General features: G+C 33.0%; 1 long non-coding RNA gene across 1 annotated transcript; it reads right to left on the bottom strand.

Moving 5' to 3' along the window:
• Nucleotides 1-4,676: 4,676 nt before the first annotated feature.
• LOC106359541 lies at nucleotides 4,677-6,340 on the bottom strand. The gene is made up of 2 exons (XR_001272569.3): nucleotides 5,335-6,340; nucleotides 4,677-5,234 (listed from the first exon to the last, which is right to left on the bottom strand). It is a non-coding gene; the product is annotated as an uncharacterized LOC106359541 (long non-coding RNA).
• Nucleotides 6,341-16,908: the final 10,568 nt, after the last annotated feature.

Below are 16,908 nucleotides of genomic sequence, written 5' to 3'. Positions count from 1 at the left end.
CTACTTTTACAATTTTGAAATAAAATTTCTGTATATAAGTTGTATTTATCAGTTAAACATGACAGTGGAAAATTATTCCACCAAAATTTTATTTCAATTTTTAATTAATTTTTATGTAAGTTCATCATAAAACAAATTGACTTAACATATTATTTTATTTGGTTTAGGGCATCAAAAATTCTTCGCACGGCTCTGTCAATCCTCAAGTCATATATCTTTAGAATTAAAATGTAAAAAAAAAATATTTCTAAGACTCTCATGCCGAATGTATATTTTTATGATTTAAATAGATGAAGACTTTGAAGATGAATCATCTCAAGACTCTTATGTGAAATAGATTTTTGGATCACTAAATTAGCTTTTATTTAATTAACTATTAGGTTTTGTTTTCATTCAGTATTTAATATTAATGTTTTGGATTTTTAACATTTAAATTTTAATTATATTATGAAATTATGTGTATTCTATATTTTATTTTATAATTATTTTTATTTTTTTTATTTTTAAATTAGATCACGAGTTAGCTCATTTAACTCATGATCTAGATTAGGCGTGGGCATTCGGGGTCCCAATCGGGTTTCGGTTTTATCCGTTCGGGTTTCGGTTTTTTGAGTTTATCAAAATCAACCCCATTCGGGTTATATAAAAGTTCGGTTCGGGACCGGTTCGGGTTATATCGGGTTCGGGTCGGGGTTAGTAAATCTTCAAAGAACCGGTATAACCCATTGTATTTTCGGGTTCGGGTCCCAATCGGTTCTTCGGTTTAACAATACATGATTTGTACCTATTTTGTAACTAAAACATAAATGAAATCGGTTCTTCGGATTTAAAATACATGATTTGTACATATTTTAATAGCCAAAACATAAGTTAAATCGATTCAAAAATAAAAAAAAACATTAAACGTGATCATTCAAAATCAAGCGAAAGATGAACATAGTTAGTGATAGAAAGAAAACCAGATAAATGAAATCATAAAACAAAAACTAAGTTCTCATGAAATGAGAAACACTATTCGATGAAAACAAAACCAAAATAAAAAAAAACTTTAGGCTTCAACCGCTACATTCCACCATCAACCTTCATGTATTAGATAATTATTTTAGAAGTTCAATAATATCTTAAAGTATTTTGGATACATATTAAGAATTAAAATCATATTTGGTAGAAGTTCTTTTTGTTATTATAAATGTCTCGGGTTCTATCGGATATCCATTTAGGTCTGGGTTCGGTTCGGATAATACCCATAACCCAATATACCAAAAAACATGATCCATTCGGTATTTATATCGGGTTCGGATCGGTTCGGATTCATTTTTATCGGATCGGGTTCGGTTTATTTGCCCACCCCTAATCTAGATGATCTAAGTACGAGTTTACATATGGAAGCTCATATAATAAATGAGATGAAGTGAGTTAGCTTATGAAAGATCTGAGCTCATTACGAGCTGAGTTGAGTTGAGCGAGTTAGCTCATTTTGATACCCATATTCAAGACCATTAAAATTCATTAACATACACTGTATAATAATTAAATCATGAAATATGATGAATAATACACAAATGCACTTTTAATATAATTTTCGACGTAGACTTCAACTAGAGTCTACATTTGTAGACTTTCAGAAAAGTCTACTTTTCAGAAAAGTCTACACTTATTAGCTAACAACATAGTCAAACCAAAGATTTGATAGTTTCATAATTATAACAAATAATATTCTGAAAATCATTAAAGATCATCAAGATTAACTAACACACACTGCCAAACAATAAAATCGTGAACAAATTTAATGAATAACACACAAATCCACTTTTAATAGAATTTTCTACGCAGAATCCATATTTAGTCTGCAAAATCGTAGACTTGCTTTGCAGTCTACGTATGATGTCATATACATCTACTGTTTGGGTTGGTTTTTGCAATTGCAAAATTCACATGTTATTTTTGTATTTGAAAAAGGTTGTAATTGTATACAAGTAAACTTCCTTTTCAATCTACAATTTAAAAATGTTAGTTTTGTAATTGACCCAAATTCACCACGTATTTGACTTTCAAAAGTAGACTTCATTTTCAGTCTACATTTTTAAATTTTTTGAAAGAGGTCAGTTTTGTAATTGACCAAATTTTACTTTTTACGAGTAGATTTAAATAGACATCTACGAATGTGTAGACTTCCTATGAAGTCTACTATCAAATCCGACGGGTTAATTTTGTGTTTGACCAAAATAAAATAGTAGACTTCATATGTAGTCTACGTGTTTTTTTATAAGAATAGTAGATTACATATGAAGTCTACACTTTAATTAATTTTTGGTTAATCTTTTAACATTTTAGTCAAGTATAAAACTAACCTATTTAATTGTTGTATATAGATTCCCTAAATACCGTCCTATTTAATTCGTATGCTAAAATTTATGCTAAATTATAAATATAACATATTTAAGTTTTATATGGCGACCTATGAGCTGAGAGCTGTATATGGCGACCTATGAGCTGAGAACAAAATGGGGTTGCCATATGGCAACCTGAGAGCTGTATATGGCGACCCGTGAGCTGTATTTCGAGACCTAAGAGCTGTGTGGCGACCAAGAGCTGTGTTGCTTGTTTTCTTCGTAAAATCTCATCGGAAATTTCGATTAGGACGAAACGAAAGGCATTTTGATCAAGACTCGAAAGAGAACAAAATGGGGTCGCCATATGGCGACGTGGGAGCTGCATTTCGGTTACCATATGGGGACCTGGGCTGGTAAGTTCTCGGTCACCATATGGCGACAAGGACATTACCGGCTCAGGTAGCCATATGGTGACCTGGGCTGGTAACGTCTGGTCGCCATATGGCGACCCGGCCTTGCAGCGTCCTGGTCGCCATATGGCGACCCGGCCTTGCAGCGTCCTGGTCGCCATATGAGGACCCGGGCTCAGGCCGTGTTGCTCGAGGCAGAGGTCTCTTTGATTTTTCGAATATTTCTATTTCAGTTCTTTCCCAAAATTATTCCGGGAAAGTTTCCCAAGAGCAGTAATCCTAGACGTTGATTTCGAGATTGCCGATAAAATAATTCTAGAACTTTATCGTATAACTTTTTCATTAAAAATTATACGAAATGTTTCGAGAATTATTTTCTGGGGACTTTCAGACATTGATTCTGTCGTGACCGATTTTGACCACAACACATAAAACTACCGAGAAGTTATATCAATGTGGAAATGGATTCTAAAACATGTGGTCATATTAAATGAAATTTCAACATCTAATATATTTTGAAGAGATAAAAAAAATGTAAGGATTTGTATATTTTTGATAGAGGATAAGTCGAATATATTAAAAGTGTATATTATAGATGTTTAAACGTGTGTTAGCGAGGTTATAGCAAATTAATCATGTGTATAGAATGGTTTGGCTAATGAAAGCAAGTTATTTATACATGTTTAAATGATAATTAAAATGACTTACTGAAGAATTGAGTCTTCTTTTTATTAAATTTGAAAGTTGTAGATTTCTTTGATATATTTTCTTTTATTACATTAATGTATGAGCTATGAAGAATTGAGTTTTGTAATTAAATATAAAAGTTGGAGATTTCTTTTAAAAAAAATTCTCAACATATTAATGTCTTTGACGTCAGTTAACAACGTTATAACGGTTGACTATTCATGTAGCTAAATTGGCTTGATAATATAATATACTAGGGTTTGGCCCGCCCTACGAGCGGGTTAGTAACTGAAAAAGTATAATTTATCAAAAATTTATTGAATATTTCAAAATGTTTAATTTAGTTAAATTGTAAGTAATCTTTAAACTGTAATACCAAAAATTACAATTATATGGTATTCAAATTTTTAATATTACAATTATATATTTGTATATATCATTTATTTTGATAACTCTAATATTTTGGTTGAAATGTTGTTTGTTACATTTTCATCATGAATTTTCCCGTACATGTTTTGAATATATATTTTTATGTTGAAAACTTAAAATCTGAAATAACCACACAATATTGTAAATTAATTCTTTGTTACTTTCAGCCAATCTAACGTGCTTGGTTGTTTGTAGAGAATATGCTGGTGTGAGAAGTCGTCTGTTCAAAGAGAATAGAAAGTCTTACATGATGATTTTGGTCAGAGAAGTTATTGTGCATCTTTATAATGTTTGTTTTTTTCTTCTTTAAACCATAAACAAAAAGGTTGGTTTCACAATGTTTGTTTTAGTTACTTCAGCTGGTAGTGATATGTTTTACTATGATATATATATTCATATTTTATTTCTTGAATCCCTAGTTATTTATTTTTAAAACTCTATTATTGCCTTTTTTTTTAAGAAAAAACTTTGTTATTGTATAGCTATGTTTTTTACTGCTGTGACTACAAATTTTGGTTATTGATTTATATTTTAAGAGTAATTTAAAATGTGAATAAATATGATTCTATGTTTAACTTAGTTTTGCTTCCGATTTATATTAATTTGATTAAAATTTTGACCAAAATATCTATTACTACAGAGACAGTTTCTCTCACAGAGATGTCTTTAGGTGTGTTGATGTCTTTTTGTAAACTCATACAAAGATGCGTACTTGTTTATTGCTCATGAACCTTTATGTTCTTGTGAGCATAGATGCTATTATCAAGATGTCAAAGAGTAATACCAATGTCAATAAAAGCAAGAAACATAGATCATCTGCAAGTAACTTAAGGTTTCTCATAGCTTCACATGTTTAACTTATCCTTTGTAATAAATTTTAATGTCTTTTTATTGCCATTAGCATGAGCTTATTGCTTTGATGCAGAAAAAGAAGGAGCGGTTTAATGCTGCTGCGAAAAAGTACGGTGAAGGGAGCGTTACATTGACTCACGGACTGACAATCTGACATTAGACATGTTGGTGTGTTCTCTTCTCACTTGGTCAATTTATTGTCGGCCTAGCTGCTTTGTCCTATCATTTTGAGAGAATGAGACTACACTGCTGCTTAAGAGAAAAACAAATAGTGAGGCAATGCAGGGATTATGGTTGTTATCAGATGGTCACGAAGAAGTATTCCATCAAAAACATGCCTTGGGGAATCGAGTTTGCTGCTTTCTTTGCGCAAATGCTTCTTAACTTGTCGGGCTCGCTTCCCTGAAATATGTATTGTTAAAGTCCGTGTATTAGTTCCTGATCTGTGGACATGGACCCAAAGTCAACACTCTCCTTAATGTACTTATTCCTAGCTTTTCCTCTCTCTACAATAGTTCGTTACCTACACAACACAACCCAAAGATTCCAATCAAAACTCCGAGATTTTTTTGCAATGATCCGATCTAAGTACAGAGGAGATCGATTGACTTTTTTTTTTTTACCTGTGATCCTCCAGGGCTGTTGTAGACACCAAAGAAATGAGCAGTTGATTGAGGATTGAAACGACCATGTATTAACGAATTAGTTGGAGATCGAAGAATTCTGGGTATAGTGGAGACATCATCTTCCTTCTCTGGTCGTCATCGATGTCACAGCCTTCTAAGGCACAATCTTGAAGTCAAACAGACTCCTGCTCTCTGTTCGCTGATCATCTTCTTCTGAAACGTAGATCTCTCTCTATATTGAGCTACATGAGACCCAGAAACAGAACACGAAGTATACGGAAACGAATCGACGCTGTGGGAATCTTGAGTTGAGTATTGGCTGTAGCAGTAGCCTTTACGCAACATGATTCCCATGATCCCTGCGAATTCCATCTGGGTTTCTGGGAAAGGCAAAGAAACCGCCGGAGATATTTCCTCCATTGATGAAATCTTAACTCCTGATAGATTTGTAAAGCTCTGAACTTTTTAATTTCTGGGGATGGTTGATCCTTTAATGGAACAAAAGTGAAAGTGGGAGACAAAAATATGTGGGGAATGGGGATGAATCGTTGTTGGTGTATATATAACCTTGTGGAAGTGGTGTAGAAGCTATGGAAGTTGAATCGAAGATCAAGTAGTGGGAAATTTTTGTTGAATGCCGTAATAAATAGCTCCTGAAAGTGGAGCCGGAGCGACGGTTTCCTACGATGGTGGTCTCAGGCTGAAGTATTAGTTCCAAAGCTTTTTTTTTTGTGTGCAATAGTTCCAAAGCTTATCCAGCCTATTAGACAGTAACGAAACATTAAAAATAAAGCGAACCAAATACTGGGCCAACTTACGCTTGAGGCCCACTTCGGCTATCCACGAAATCAAATGCCGAAAAAGCTTGGAAGGGTGTTGACGTGGAGGGCTGAGGGAAGAGCATGATGAAGTGGCAGCATGAGAAGAGATTCTCTTCTCCTTTATATATATATACTAGGGTCGGCCTGCCCTACGGGTGGGATATGCTTTACTTGTGATCTAGATTATTATTTTTTGTATGATTTTGTGATTTGTTTTTTAAGTTTGCATTTGCAAGAAACGTGTATGATATTCGTCTTTTAGAAAGTTCAAAGTGAGAGATTTATTTGTGATAAAATATATTTTGCTTGTTTACAATAGTTGTTTCTGTCTTCCAAAAAAATTAACTTTATGATACTATATGTTAGTTAAATTTTATCTACTTAATTAAATTATTTGTTATATAATGTGTGTTGAATTGATGATAGTATATAAATGTCTTTTATTTGTAATTCAGTGAAAACATCAGAATAGTGAAGTTTTAAAAAAGAAAGAAAGATGAATTCATTTTTTAAAAGATGATTTGTTTATGTTTATATAAAAAATTTATATATGAAAGTTATGTTATTATTATTTTATCGAATTAAGTTATATTTTACATATGTCTAATTCAAGACCAGTAAAATTTATTAATTACTGTGTCTATTCATTTGCCGAATATTAATTTATAGACTTTCTACTATATATATATTATTTATTTTTTCATTATTTTGTGTCGATATAATGAATCTCCATGTTATCAGTTAAATATTTTTATTGCCAAACATTATCGACTAAAGCAATAACTTCACTGATTGTACAATTTGTTAACAAAATAAATTTGAAACTGAAGCGAACATATAATGGAGTACAAACCAAAACCAGTCTCTAATTCTATCAATTGTCAATACATATAGTACATTTGTATAATGGAGATCTCATATTTTCATAATGGTTATGCAATATTTACATGGACTCATCATATTCTACGCGCGGGAAGTTTCTCTAGTATATTTGCTTAACATTTGTTTTTAGTTTAAATTATTTTATTCTATGTATGTAATGTAATTTTATAATTTCTTTTAAAAAATTTATCATTCTTTTTTCTTGAACTCGTTTACTGTAAAAGACACAAAATTAGTTTCGTTAGGTGACTAAATTTTCTAATATAATTGTTGTGATTATCGATGAAAACATGTCTATATTTAATAGATATATATATATATATATATATATATATATATATATATATATATATATATTAATCGTTTTTTTAGTATAAGTAATATAATTTCATTTCTGTTGCTTATTTTGTTATAGGTTACTTTTCAATAGGTCTGTTGTTGGACTATGCAAGTATAATATATATATGTTTTAGTTTCATTTTTGTATGAAATTATGGTTTATTTTAGTATTTTGTAAAAATGTCACAGTTAATTAAATAGATTAACCCTACATTTTGTGTTCACAATACTTATCTTACCCTTAAAACCACTTTGATGTAATTTTTAAAAAAGTTTAATTCATTGTCAATTATGTGACATTAATTTCACTATTTTTATAACAACTTTCACTATTTATTTTATCATTGTTTCTGTAATTTATATACAATAGAAATTTATTTTGATATATACCTTTTGTAAAACCTAATATCAATTGTTACTACTTAAAAATATAGGTATTTATTTGAATATTGTATATGCTATTATATTTGGACACCAAACAAAACCATGTTATCTAAATAACTAATTATAATTTTTAATATAAGATTTATAGATTAATTTTCGGTATAAGAATTTACATTGACTTTATTTTATAAGTTATTTCTTATTATCATAGTAACAATTTTACTATATTTTGTTATTGAATTTAATAAGTTATATTTAAATTTGTTACAATTTATTATTTGCATGCATATTAAACTTATTTGCTCTTTGTACGCATGCAAGATGACCTATCAAAGAAGGATGTCCACATGTATGTCCGTCAAAAATGTACTATTTTATTAATTTAAGTTGTGGGTTTTGATCAAAAAAAAAATTGTGGGTTAATTTGTCTGTAAGTTTCTTTTTTTTTTGGAGAGATTTTTTCTTAGAGAAAAATTCATAAAATACCCAACTAAATTATATTAATCTTTTTAATATCCAAACTTTTATTTACCTAATTTAATACACTAACTAATTATTTTTCTCGTTTTAATTCATAAATTTTTAATTTTGTGAAAATTCTAATACCCAAAGGTGTATTTATATTAATCAAAATATTTAATAAATGACAAATGAATTTAGAAAAATCTAAAAAACACAATTTTTTATTATTATTTTATTTTAAGGTTTCGAAAGAAAAGTAACTTAACTATGGATAAGCTGAAATTGTGATAAAGTTCTAAATTTTAAATAACAAATGAAGTTTTTTTTTTGGAAATATAAAAAAAAATTATTTATTTTCTTTCAATATTAAGTTTTTATAAATTTATAAGTTTTTATAACACACCATTTTACCTTTTTGAAGTTTAGCATACTTCTTATTCATTAAATATTTCAATGACATGTTTGACATGAGCACCAAGAGGACCTTTTCCTATGCTGTTGATAAACTGAAACCGCTCGGTGTCATGGAGAAGTTGACAGAAGGAGGCGCCTGTTAGATAGACCAACTCCGACCACCACCACCGCCAAGGCGCTAAGTAAAGTTCTCTCCCCTCCGCCTCCAAGTGATTCCTCCCGCCGCCATTAGTGGCTGAAGCTTTGGCTATGGATATTTTCCTTATATCTTCAACAGTGGCGTAGCCCTTACGCGTATTATTCATCATCCCTCTGATATGCTTCCTCTTCAATAAGAAGACGACCCAGAGAAAACAGAGGCGGTTCTACTTTTAGACGGTGGAAGTAATACAATAAACTTAAGTGAGAGGATGATGTTCATGGCCTCCCAGAACCGGAGCAACTGCACTTGAACGGTGGAGGAGGAGCGTCCGGTCTGTAATTCAGAGTGAAAGATCAAAGCGTTGGCCATATCTCAGAACATAAGTTCACAGTGTTGTATTGACGGATTGAAAATATGGTTTCCCGAGTAGAAAGGACTAACCTTTTTATACATGCAGCTACACAGCCTTGCAGGATTGAAGCTTGCATTTAAGACAGATCATGGGTGATGGATTAATGGAGGGTTTTCAGAAGATGAATATGTAACAGGTATCCTTTCAGATTGTAAGAAAGAAGATGAACAATCGCGTTTGAAATCCTAGGGTAAGAGACGCACTCTGTTTCTTCGGCCCCCATCCCACACAAATTGCTTAACAACAAAGAGCCCATCACCTCCTGTATCCGCAACAACTAAAGCCCACAATACCACCGAATAAATGAAACGGTGAGTTTCAACGTGTAAAGCATACGTGAACCGAATTTCTGACATGGATGATGACGTGTCTCTCTAAGGAGAGATCAAACTATACTTTATATATATAGATATATAGATAGATAGATATTTTTTGTTTGGACAAAAAGTAAAATTTAAATGGTTTGTTTTGTGAGTTATAATTTATTTGTTATAAACATGATGGAGAAACGTCAATGTTTGCTGCACCGAAAACATTGACATTGTATGAGAACGTAAAAATATGTGGAGCCTACCGTCACTATGCACGCACAGTAACTTTATCTTTTTACTTCTATATATACGAACGTTTTCGTTCGATTGTAATACACACCATCTCTTCTTCCTCTTATAACATATTCTCTCTCGTTATTATTTTGTATCAGTAGTATCTCCTTCCTGCGGGTATAAAATTTCGCTCTTATTTAAAATTTTCGATACTATAAAATTATAAGTTATTTTATAACACATTATCAGCACGATCACTCTGCGATTCGGTAAAATTTATATGTATCATATCTACTCTGCTATAATGGCCGGTATACCGCCTATATTATTATTTATCATTTTATAGTAATTGTTTAAATTAATACGGGCGGTATGTCGCCTCGTTAATAAACCTTGATTGCTAATTACACTATAATTATTGGCTTGGCTGTGCCGCCGCATAATCTATTTAATGTTATAGTTTTTCTATCCCCATAATACGATTAATATCTATTTGTTCATCATATTATGGTTATTATATAAATGTTTGGTCACCTACATAAAATATTACGAAATTTACGGAATTTGGTTGACTGATTGTTACAATATTTTCAGATTGATTTTCGTTCATACGATTTAATCCAAACGGTCACAAAGAAAAAAATTCAAAATTTTAACCTTTTTCAAACGGCTATGAACAGTATTTTCATCTATAAATATACTCATTCTTCACTCATTTACTTCATCCAAAATATTTCATCTTCCCTCAAATATTTTCAAATCGCCACATTCCAGTTTTTCATTGCAAGAAAGATGATTCGCATATTTTTGGTTTTATGTGCAATTCTAATTTTTGCTTCTATGTTCGGTCTTTTTATTGGAGAATTTTCTCCTGAAGAATTTACGCTTAATGTCGGTTTACTTTTTTATGCGTTGTTTCTCCTTGTAATTGCGTGTATTATTAATATAAATGATTCGTTTTAAAATTACAAAATTCTAATAAAATATATTATTTTGTGTTTTAGAAATACAAATGGCAAACATCGAGAAACTTCAGTTCCCGGCTCTGAAAATAACTGGCGAAAACTACGTCGGATGGGTCACAAACGTGAAACCATATCTGGTGATGAAAACGATAACCGAAACGATTGTAATCGGTAACAAATCACCGCCCGAGCATATAGCCGAAGCGATAATCTTCCTGAAGAAGCATTTAGATGAGAATCTAACGCACGACTATGCAAACGTCGAGGACCCAGCTGAACTGTGGCAAGCTTTAAAAGAAAGGTTCGATAACCAGAGACAAGTCAACCTCCCTCACGCTCTCGAAGAGTGGAAAAACCTGAGGTTCCAAGATTTTCAAAAGGTTGAGGATTACAATTCCGCTGTCCTGAGGATAGTTTCACTTCTGAAATATTGTGGTAACCCTGTCTCTGAGGCAGAAATGATGAATAAAACATATAACACTTTCCACAAACAGCTTCACTTCCTGCCCGAAATTTACAGAAAATGCGGGTACACAAGATTTTCTGAATTGATGGTTGCGCTCATGTTGGCTGAAAAGAACAATGAGCTCCTGATCAAAAACCACAATTCCCGACCTACGGGAGCCAAAGCATTTCCTGAAGTGAATGCTACGGCGGTAGAAAATTCGGAAAGGAGGAACCAGACCAACCGAGGTCATGGTCGTCGTTTCAACAACAAACGTGGAAAAACTTACAATCACAAATGGAAGGGATCTAACAAGTGGGTTAGATCCGAGCAAGTTTCTAAGGGTAAAGAAACTCAAGGGGACACCACCCAGAAGCGTGAGACCGTGTGTTACAGATGTGGCTGTAAAGGACATTGGTCCCGTACATGTCGTACTCCTCCACATCTCTGTAAGTTATATCAAGAGTCCACGAAAGGCAAAGCTAAAGAAGTGAACCTCACTGAAAACTTTGAAGGGACATCATACCTTGATGCCTCTGACTTCGCAAATGAGCTGGACTAGATTACTCCTGAAGAGAACTGAGATGCTTATAATAAGACTATTGAATAATTTTCAGTATTGTCATGTATAATTATTACATTTCCTGTTTTAAACAAATAATGATGTTTTAACGTCACCTTAATGTATAATTATTGTGTGTTTCCTTATATGATTATTATATGAATGAATTTTATGTTTTTCTTTCATTAATGACAATTTCAGAAATGGATCGAAATACTAATGGAGCAAAATCCAAGAAACGGATTCGTGAAATATGTATACCAGATAGTGGGACAACACACACTATCTGAGACAAAAGAGATATTTCTCTAATATAAAACCGACAAGAATTGTTGTCAATACAATATCAGGTCCTGCAGACGTGATTGAAGGAACTGGTAAAGCAAACTTTACATTGCCAAATGGAACAAAATTTTCCATAAATAATGCTCTATATTCTCCAAGTTCTAAAAGAAATTTGTTGAGTTTTAAAGACATATATCTTCACGGATATGATACTCAGTCTGCAACTGAGGATGGAAAGAAATACATGTATGTAACTTCTGAGCAATGTGGCAGAAAACACATATTGAAAAAGTTTCTAAAACTTTCTTCGGGACTACATCATACTTATATCGATGAGATCGAATCAAACCTTGTAGTAAAACGGAACCCAGAAGAGTTCACATTATGGCATGATCGTCTCGGCCACCCAGGCACTACAATGATGCGTAAAATCATAGAAAGTTCACATGGCCATTCATTGAAAATCCAGGAGATTTCTCAAGGGAATAAAATGACATGTGTTGCATGTTCTCTAGGAAAATTGATCGTAAGGCCATCGCCAACCAAAATCGATAAAGAATCACCAAAGTTCCTTGAAAGAATTCAAGGTGATATATGTGGACCTATACACCCACCTTGTGGACCATTCCACTATTTTATGGTATTAATTGACGCATCTAGTAGATGGTCACACGTTTGTCTATTATCATCTCGAAATATGGCATTTGCGAGATTTCTAACTAAGATAATCAAACTGCGAGCACAGTTTCCTGATTATACTATTAAAAGAGTTAGACTAGACAACGCTGGTGAATTCACATCCCAAGCATCAATGACTATTGTATGGTAACAGGAATTGAAGTTGAACATTCCGTTGCTCATGTTCATACGCAAAATGGTTTGGCTGAATCTTTGATTAAGCGTCTCCAATTGATTGCAAGACCATTGATCATGAGATTAAAACTTCCAACCTCTGTATGGAGACATGCTATTTTGCATGCTGAAGCACTTATTCGGATCAGACAGAGTGCATACCATAAGTATTCCTCACTACAGTTAGCGTTTGGTCGAGAACCAAACATTTCCCACTTTAGAATCTTTGGTTGTGCGGTATATGTGCCTATAGCACCACCACAACGTACAAAGATGGGACCACAAAGAAGATTGGGAATATATGTTGGTTGTGATTCCCCATCAATTATACGATATCTCGAACCACAAACTGGTGACGTCTTTACGGCACGTTTCGCCGATTGTCACTTTGATGAGAAAGTATTCCCAGTTCTAGGGGGAGAAAACAAAAATGTAGAAAATGATATCAAATGGAGTGTACCATCATTACTATATCTTGATCCTCCTACTAAAGAGTCTGAACTAGAAGTTCGCCGAATCATGCATTTACAGAGTATAGCTAATCAGCTACCTGATGCATTTGCGGATACCAAAACGGTAACTAAATCTCATATACCAGCCGCGAATGCTCCTGCTTGTATCAAAATAACAAATGAGCAAGGAAAAGCAGACGATACACGAGAGTCTAAAACACGCTTGAAGCATGGCAGACCTACTGGTTCTAAGAATAGAAATCCTAGAAAACAAAAGGAAGTCGAAATAAATGACACACCCAAAATAGCGGAAAATATTTTGGAAGAAACAAATAATGAGGATACTGACAAAGTAGAGCATCATGAGTCAGAAAAGAATCATGAGATTTCTATCAACTACATCCATAATAAGAAGATATGGAATAGAAATGATGTTGATGATGCTTTCTCATATATTGTGTCAAGTGAAATAAATGAAGAAATCGATGATCCAGAACCAAAATCTGTTTATGAATGTCAAAAGAGACATGATTGGAAACAATGGAAAGATGCAATACAAGCCGAACTTGATTCGCTTAATAAACGAGAAGTATTTGGATCTATTGTACTCACACCTGCAGATGTGAGACCAGTTGGGTACAAATGGGTTTTCGTTCGAAAACGAAATGAGAAAAATGAGGTTACGAGATACAAAGCTCGTCTTGTAGCTCAAAGTTTTTCTCAAAGACCTGGAATTGATTATGAAGAAACGTATTCTCCAGTTATGGGTGCAATCACGTTTAGATTCCTAATGAGTCTAGCCGCTGATAAAAATCTAGAGATGCGTCTCATGGATGTTGTTACAGCTTATCTATATGGATCATTAGATACTGATATCTACATGAAAGTTCCTGATGGTTTTAAAATGCCAGAAGCATTAAGTTCCAAACCTAAAGAGTTATGCCTGAAGCATTAAGTTTCGACCACCTGAAAAAAATGAAGAGATACTTGGTCCGGAAGTACCATATCTAAGTGCAATTGGAGCGCTGATGTATCTTGCAAATTGTACACGGCCTGATATATCATTCGCTGTTAATCTTTTGGCAAGATTCAGCTCATCTCCCACACGAAGACATTGGAGTGGAATTAAACATATTTTTCGTTACCTTCAAGGGACCATTGATTTGGGTTTGTTTTACCCTAAAGATTCAAAAGGTCAAATGATTGGTTTTGCAGATGCAGGATATCTTTCAGATCCACACAAAGCCCGATCACAAACAGGATACGTTTTCACGATCGGAGGCACTGCTATATCTTGGCGTTCTCAGAAACAAACGCTCATGGCTACTTCTTCAAATCATGCTGAAATCATCGCACTCCATGAAGCAAGTAGAGAATGTGTTTGGCTAAGATCAATAAGCCGACACATCTGTTCAAGCAGTGGGATTGACGGAAATACAGAGCCAACTATGCTACATGAAGATAATGCGGCATGTGTTGCTCAAACAAATGACGGATATATCAAAAGTGATAGAACGAAGCATATTCATCCGAAGTTCTTCTCATACACTCAAGAGCTCGTGAAAAAGAAAGAGATTGAAGTAAGATATGTCCGATCATGCGACAATGCAGCCGACCTTTTTACAAAATCACTTTCGACTTCGGTATTCAGAAAACATGTCCATAATATTGGAATGCGTCATCAGAAGGATCTATGACTGCTCCTTCGAGGGGGAGCTTACGTAGTTGTACTCTTTTTACCTTACTATGGTTTTTCTCATTGGGTTTTCCTGGAAAGGTTTTTAACGAGGCAACAAAGACGTTAAGCAAGAAGTAATAGTGACACTGGTTTCCAAGGGGGAGTGTTATAAACATGATGGAGAAATGTCAATGTTTGCTGCACCGAAAACATTGACATTGTATGAGAACGTAAAAATATGTGGAGCCCACCGTCACTATGCATGCACAGTAACTTTATCTTTTTACTTCTATATATACGAACGTTTTCGTTCGATTGTAATACACACCATCTCTTCTTCCTCTTATAACATATTCTCTCTCGTTATTATTTTGTATCAGTTGTATCTCCTTCCTGCGGGTATAAAATTTCGCTCTTATTTAAAATTTTCGATACTATAAAATTATAAGTTATTTTATAACATTATTTTGATTTATATCGGTTAGAGTTTTGTTTGTCAGTTTTTCCTTATAAGATCTGATCAATAGTTATGAATCCGTTTAGCAAAAAAAAGAAAAGAAAAGGAAAAACAAAGGGTTTTTTGCCAAATAACAAAAAAAAGAGTAATTATATTTTTAGTAAGAAGTTAGAGAGAGAGAGAGAGGTTTAGAAATAAGGAGAGATGTTTTTGGTTAGATAGTGGATTTGTGTTTTTTTAATGGTTATAGGGTGCAAATTCCGAAAAACAAATGTTGCAAACTTAGACAATTGGACAAAAGAAAACAAATTTAAAGTAGAAGCTGAAGCTGTAATTTCCTGAGATGTTCTGTACTAGTTCGTGAAGTCCATGACGTATTACAAGACGTGTGTCAAGAAATTGAATTGTGAAGATATTTACGAAAAGTTTGTCGATTGTGTATGTATATGAAGCTTGGAAAAGAAAAGATATTATATGGTTGGAGACAGAGGACATCAAGCGGGATGTTGATGTTGACGTGTTGTCGTGCTCGTTGGTATTTTCGGTGTGTGTTACATGTTGACGTACTTGGTGAAATACTCGGTGATATATCTTTGGAGATTTGGAAGTTGAAGTCGAGACTCAGAGGAAGTGTAGCTCAGGGTTAAGTTATCCCGATAAAATCTGGACTCTAGGGGAGTTCAACTCAAGATAGTTTGTCTTGGCGAGTTATGATATAAAAGAGATTGGTGATTCAAGAGGGTTGTGCTTGTGCCTGTATTACACATTTGCGAATTGGTTGTAATTTGTTTTCTCATTTTAGTGGATTCGAAATCTGCACGAAGTCTGAGGAATAGGAAACGAACCATGTTAATAATTTTTATGTGTCGTTTACTTTCTACTCTATAATTCTCGTCTCATCCGCATTTACAGAAGCAATTTCTTTTTTTGCTGAAACAAGTATGATACAATAGTTTCAGAGAAATTTTTTAGGATGAATCTAAATTTTTTTTATCACAAATATAGTCTGAAGGTCAAAATGACCAAAATGGTATTAAAGAGGTAAATAGACATTCGTATCTCTAGGGTTAACTAATTTAAACTTAAGGTCTAGATCTGAGGGATATAGTTTTATGGTGGGGGTTTGGGGATAGGGTTTAAAATTGTAGAAAATAAATAAATACTTAATATTTAAAATAGTCTCAAAACAAATTTTTGAATTTCAAAATAAAATTTTGAAAAATAAAATTCAAAAAAATAACCGAAAAAGGATATTTCAAAAATCAATTTATAAAATAATCAGAATTCAAAAACGTATAATTCGACAACTATAATTTTTTTGTATTTTCTTATTTTTATTTATATATTTATAAATTAAAGGTATAAGAGTCTTTTGACTATTTAATAAAACATATTTTGGTATTTCTTCTGTTTGGTAAAAAACAAAATTTATATTAAAATCCTTTGAGAAAATTGTCATAGTTTTACATTAGCC

This window comes from Brassica napus, chromosome A1 (assembly GCF_020379485.1).
Source record: "Brassica napus cultivar Da-Ae chromosome A1, Da-Ae, whole genome shotgun sequence".
NCBI classification, from domain to species: domain Eukaryota; kingdom Viridiplantae; phylum Streptophyta; class Magnoliopsida; order Brassicales; family Brassicaceae; genus Brassica; species Brassica napus.
The sequence above is the reverse complement of the archived record's forward strand: the minus strand, read 5'-3'. Positions and strand labels throughout refer to the sequence as shown.